The following is a 6,000-nucleotide window of genomic DNA, read 5'->3' as shown; positions in this document are numbered from 1 at the left end:
GGTCAAGAATCTATCTAGATGACCGGCCAGGCGAAGAGAGGCACAGGGTGAGCTGTGGGAGGGTCCCAAGCTCTGGAGCGTCTGTCCCCGTGGAGTTGGGGTGCGCGATGCTGATGCTGATGGTGGTGATGGTGATAATGGTGGGGACCGTGGGGTGGAGGGTGATGGCGACGGCGGCTGTAGCAAACGGGTTACTATGTGCTGAAACGGTGATTTCTCCAGCGCTGGCACCCATGCTGCCTGGGCCGCCCGCTGTCCCCAGGGGCCAGTCAGGACAGCACGAGCGGCCTCGCCCACTCACTCCCGTCTACACGGCGCCTTGTTCCGCGCGCGCGGTGACGCGGCGGAGGGAAGCCCAGTTTAGTCGGATGCCGTTCCTTTCCTCTCGCATTCTGTCTGTCGCTTGGTACCATGAACTCCTGTTTCTTCTTTTTAAAACGAAAGGCAAAGTCTTCCCACTTGCCCTTTTCATTCAGTTAAACAGACTTTAAAAAGTTCCCGGACGCTCAGCGGAGGAGGAAACCAGAGCCCCGAGCCCAGCGGCCTCAGAGGAGAGAGGTCCGGCCGGCGCTGGGCCTGGGGTGAGCCCCGCCCTGGCTCCACCGGGTGGTCACTTAAGTTCCCGGGGCTCGCAGGCTGTGGGCGATTAAAACTGCCTGTAAAATCTTCATCGCCCATCACAGCGGATCTGGGCTGGTTCCCCTGTGACTAGTTTTGAACAAAAGCCTGTGCAGCCCAATGTCCGTTTCATGCATGTGAAGCCGTCTTAGACCCTCCGGCCCTGCGCAGCCACGAGCTGAATGCCACCCACCAAAGGAACGACCCCGGCCTATGCCACATGGAGCAAAAGAAACACCATTAGCCGACACCTGCCCACACTCCTGCTGGCTCAGAGTCACAAGCGAGTAGGTGGTTGTTTTTAGCCACTAAGTTTACTTCTTTCTTTCTTATATAGCGACAGATAACCAATTCTCATGAGTGACTCCCCCTCCCCAGGGGACCACGCTGGGACAAGGGGTGTGGGGGAGGGGCTGCTAGTCCTTTGCCCATTGGGGAATCTCCAAGCCCTTCCCAGGTCCTTCACCATCCAGCCTTCTCCAGGCCCAGGAGCAGCTACCCCCATCACCCCACACGTCTGCTGTGAGCACCCCCCTCCCCACCCTGCCCTGCCACCCTCCCCCACCCTGGCATCTCAGAGCAAAGCTCTGTTCCTCCTTTAGGCTCTAGCTCAAGTACTAGCCTTTCCCCAGCTGCCCCTAGGTCACCCGTGGACTCCACAGGCCGTCACGGAGGCATCTGAACCTTATTCTGAAAGTAGCTTTGTGCCTCCCTTGACACGGCACGTCCTGGGCCCCACCGTCCCTCCGGGAGGTGTCTCCATGCTGACATCAGGCCAGACTGTCCTCTCGGGCTCAGGGACCACGGGTAGACTTACACTGAGGATGACGGCTCACGGGCCCTGTGCCAGGGCAGGACAAAGGCAACCCAGATCGAGAATAGCCACCAATAAGATATTTTTCTCCAGGAAAAAATTTCAATTCAACAAATCCATGCTGCATGTCACGTCCCACACAGGACCAGTCCCAAAGGAGGGCCAAGGGCGTCCCGCGTACCCAGGCTCCTTCTCCTTTCTCACACCAGAAGTTCATTGTCATGTCACAAAGGCAAGCCACGATCAGCATCTGACAGCTTCCATTGTACCAAAAACTTAAGGAAATCCATTATCTGTGATCACAGTAAGCTTTCTGGGTAATTCATATTTCTAACGATTGTCAAAAAAAACTCTCTTTTGCTAAACTCTCCAGACCGCTCCCACAAATATCGAAAGTGCTCCCCGCCCCAGCCCTCTCTGCAGGTCTGCACATCCACGCGGATCTGGGATCTGCATCATGCGCTCCGTGCTGTTCGTTAAGCCGAGCAGGTGTCTGGAAGGTGTGGGGGAGGTTTTGAATCCGGTGATTCTCAGTCCCGAGTTTTCTTCCATTGTTTCCTGCTGAAGTGAGCACTCCCCCACCGCCCCTGGATTTGTCAGGATGACAGCAGGAAGTCAGGACTGAAAGGCATCGCTTCAGAAGGGGGGGGGAGGAAAGGCCGCACCCCCACCCCCACCCAGCGAAGGCCCTGGGGAAGGTAGGAGCCCACGCCGGGGGTGTTTGTGCAAAAGAGGCCTCCAGCAACCGGCGTCTCTCTCCTTGGACCCACCGGAAGCCCTGTCCAGTGAGCTTGCTGAGCCTCAGACATGGGTCTGCAGGTGGTGTGGCATAGCGGTGGGGACTGGGGACACTCGGACTTCGTGGGGACGCTGCGGTGTGACCTTGGGCACACCCTTGACCTCTCAGAGCCTCTGACCTGTAACCTGAGGACGACCTGCCTCCCGGAGGACTGCGTGGACCTAATGAGCCACCGAGGGCAGTAACCATGAGAAGCGAGTGCTGATGATTTCCGGTGTGACGAGCAGGGCACCAGCAGTGGCCGCCACCGCCCCCCACCGGTAGCGCACGGACCTGCCCTCCAACCCGGAGGGTGCAGAGCTACCCCGTGCCGACCCCCCGACAGAGGTCGCCTAAGTCAGACGGACGTCTCAGCCCCCCTGATGCAAGGTCAGCACCTCTTGGGGCTTCGGCAGGTGATGGGTAAATCAACGGCGGTCCCGCCACGCGGTGGGATGTTATTTGGCGCTCAAGTGAGATGCGCTCGCATGCAAAGACCTGGAAGGACCTGAAACGCATGTTACTCAGTGACAGAGGCCAATCCGAGAGGCTACCCGCTGTCCTGTGCCAACCCCATGACACCCCGGAAAAGACAGACCTGCACCAACGGGAAAAAGCGCGGTGGTTGCCGGGAATCTGGGGGGTGGGGGGGAGGAGGAGCAGGGGGGCACAGCTGGTGTTCAGGGCACTGACCACTCTGCGTGGTACCGTGACGGTGGACGTGTGTCCACACCCACAGAACGCACAGCAGCGAGAGTGACCGCTCTGTAAACCATGGGCTCTGGGTGGCCACGCGCCCGCGGAGGTTTATGGGTTGTAACAAGTGCACCCTCTGGTGGGGGGTGTTGGCAGTGTGGGAGGCTGTGCGTGTCGCGGGCCGGGGGTACGTGGGACCTCTACTCTCTGCTCGATTCTGCTCTGACTCTAAAACCGCTCTGGGAAACGGTCTATGAAAAGAAGAAAAAAAAAGAGGAGGAGGAAGAGGAAGAGGAAGGGGAGAGTGAGTGGGGGGGGAGGGGGGAGAAAAGGCGAAGTCAGCACTTCCTCCGGGGAGCCCTCCCTGACTGCTGACTGAAGCCCGCTGGCCGTTTCCCCCTCTGCTGGGAGCCCACAGGCCACGGGCCTCTCCCAGGTTACCCGTCCCTGCTCTGTCCCTGCTCTCGGTCAGGGGGGCGGGTGTGTCCAGCTTCTGAACCAAAGCAGGCACGAGCCCCTCCCGAGCAGGGACAAGCAGTTTCCATCTCTTGCCGTGGTATCCAGGGAGGCCTGTGAGGGAGCGCATAGTAGGTACTCAAGGAACACTTCTTCCTGCACCCTGCCGATGACCAGCATTTATGAGACGGGCTCAGCGTCCCGTGAGGGATGTGTGAAGCTGAGCACAAGGACGTGCTCAGCAAACGTCACTGCCGCCACCGCGGCCAGCTCTGGCCACACAGAGCCCTGTGGCCTGTTGGCTGAGTCATCGGTGGCTCCTGTTGCAACTTGGCTGGGCTGAGGGTGTCCAGAGAGCTGGCGAGGCAGGGTTTCCGAGGGTGTCTCAGAGGGGCGCAAGCATTTGAGTCAGGACCGAGTAATGGATGGCCTCCCCACTGTGGGCGGGTGTCCGGAGGAAGGTGAGACTGTTCTTCGCTTGAGCTGGGGCATTGGGCCTAGGATCGAATGACCCCCCGGCTCTCCCGGGCCTCCAGCTCGCAGGTGGCAGATCATGGGGCTTCTCGGTCTCCACAATCACGTGAGCCAATTCCTCATAGCGAATCCCATCCACACCTCTCTATCTGTCCTATTGGTTATGTTTCCCTGGAGAACCCCCACTAATGACTAGTGACTAGCGTCAGTCGGATGACAGGGACGCGGGGGAGGTCTTGGAACAGTGGCTCTCCCCTCTGTGGGCGCTTGTCCTTCTTCTGCATCAGAGTCACCTTCGCAGCCTCGATGTCCTTTTTCCTATATGAAACTTCCAGATGGCCTTGGTGACTCACAGCAAGACCCTTAAATGGCTTTAATTCTGCGCCTTCGGAGATGAGTAAATGACCGCTCAGATGGTGGAGGGGCTCAGAGCTATTCAGCAACAATGCGGTGTGTGTGGGGGGGTGCACATGTGGGGGTGCAGAGATGCAGGAGGGTGCCGGGGGGTGGAGCGGAGCCCTTGAGGTAGCACCCAGTCCCGGTGACACAGAGCCGTGTGACCAGCATCAAGCCCTTCGTCAGAACTCTGGCCACTTCTGTTGCAATCCCAAGGATACTGCACAGAGGACTGTGAGCTCGGGTTTACAAAGGACTGAGGGGAAGGAGGGGGGCGGGACGGGAAGACGTGGGAGCATAATTCAACCTATACTCCCCCTTTCGTGTAGCAAACGGAAATGCAAACGATGGCCCCGGACCACCACCTTCCTTTCCCACGCCCTCACCCCCAGGCACCAAAGCAGACCTCTCCCTTCCTCCCTCTCCCTCAGCCAGATGTGTTCTGAGTTGTCCCCCTCACGCCTGATCCCCCAACTCCTAGGTGTGCTAAGACAGATTCTTTTTTTTTTTTTTTTTACCTACAGGCACATACAGGTCTCCCTTCCCGTACGTGGTGTATATTTCAAGGATCCGTACATAGCACTCGCTGTGCAAAGTCCCAGGCACGTTTAAACTAAACCACGTACTCTGCAGGGGGCGCTGCTCATCACCGTTTCTTCTTCCACATCTGCTCCGTCTTGAGGTCTCCACTGTGACTGGCCCATCTTGAGGGGCCTGGAACTTCCACGGGTGAAAGGGGACGAGGCCGGGGCCCTCTGCATCTAGCCATGTCCCAGGTGAGTGCGTTCTCTCCTGTGCCCTGACACATGAATTCCATCGTCGCAGGGGAAAAGGCTCCTTGGTTGGGTAATCAGAGTGCCTAGACACCGGCCCCTAGGAATCCAGTTCCCCTCTCTCTGACTCCTGCCTTTGGACATGGCCGGTTCTTTCTGGAACTCTGTGAGCCTCTCTCCTCGTCCTCGGACTTGAAGACTCTACAGGAGAACTCCAGCCAAGGAACACCTTCTCCTAGATTTCTTTCACTTCTGCGCCCCACGCCCCTGTCCCCTTTGGCGCTCCTGTTCTCTGCAAGCTGTGTCTCCTGCAGGCCTCGCGTCTTCTCCATGGTGATTTTCACGGGTTTTTCCTCCACATTATCTTTCCATTTGCTAATTTTCCACACTCCAACAGTTCTCTTTCTGAATTCACCTACTACTTTAGAAGTTTTTTGATTCTGTGCAGCATGTTAAATGTTTCTTTGCTCCGACCAAGGCTCCGTAAGCAGCTTCCTTGCATGTTTTACTGAAGTCCCTTCCCCAGGGGAAACTGTTCAATCTGCCCTCTTCCCTCTGCTTACTGGGTCCCCTCGAAGGTTTGAGGACTGTCGTGGCCTCTCTGGGATGTGTGTTCAGGACTGCAGGAACTGGGCTATGGTGGCCTCCTGGGCCAAGTCCTGCTGGAGGACACCTTCCTGCTTCTGGCCTTGTGGGCATGAGGAGGGCAGTCCCCAAGAATGGTCTGCAGGCAGGCCCCCAGGCCTCCACGCTGAAGGAGAGAGTGAGCCCAAAGACTGTGCGTTGGAAACAAAAGAAACTCATCTAGTTGGTTTTCAAAGAGCCTCTAAATTCTTAATAGAGCAAATGCTTCTTAAAATTAAGAAACACGAACCGTGCAGGCTCATTAGTAAACACAGACATGCAGATTACAATAGCAAAGAGACCATTTTTTTCGCTTCCACTTCGGGAAAGGGTTTTTTTGTTTTGTTTTGTTTTGTTTTGTATTTTAAGGT

Source organism: Rousettus aegyptiacus, unplaced genomic scaffold (assembly GCF_014176215.1).
Source record: "Rousettus aegyptiacus isolate mRouAeg1 unplaced genomic scaffold, mRouAeg1.p scaffold_m13_p_10, whole genome shotgun sequence".
Classification (NCBI taxonomy): Eukaryota; Metazoa; Chordata; class Mammalia; order Chiroptera; family Pteropodidae; genus Rousettus; species Rousettus aegyptiacus.
The sequence above is the reverse complement of the archived record's forward strand: the minus strand, read 5'-3'. Positions refer to the sequence as shown.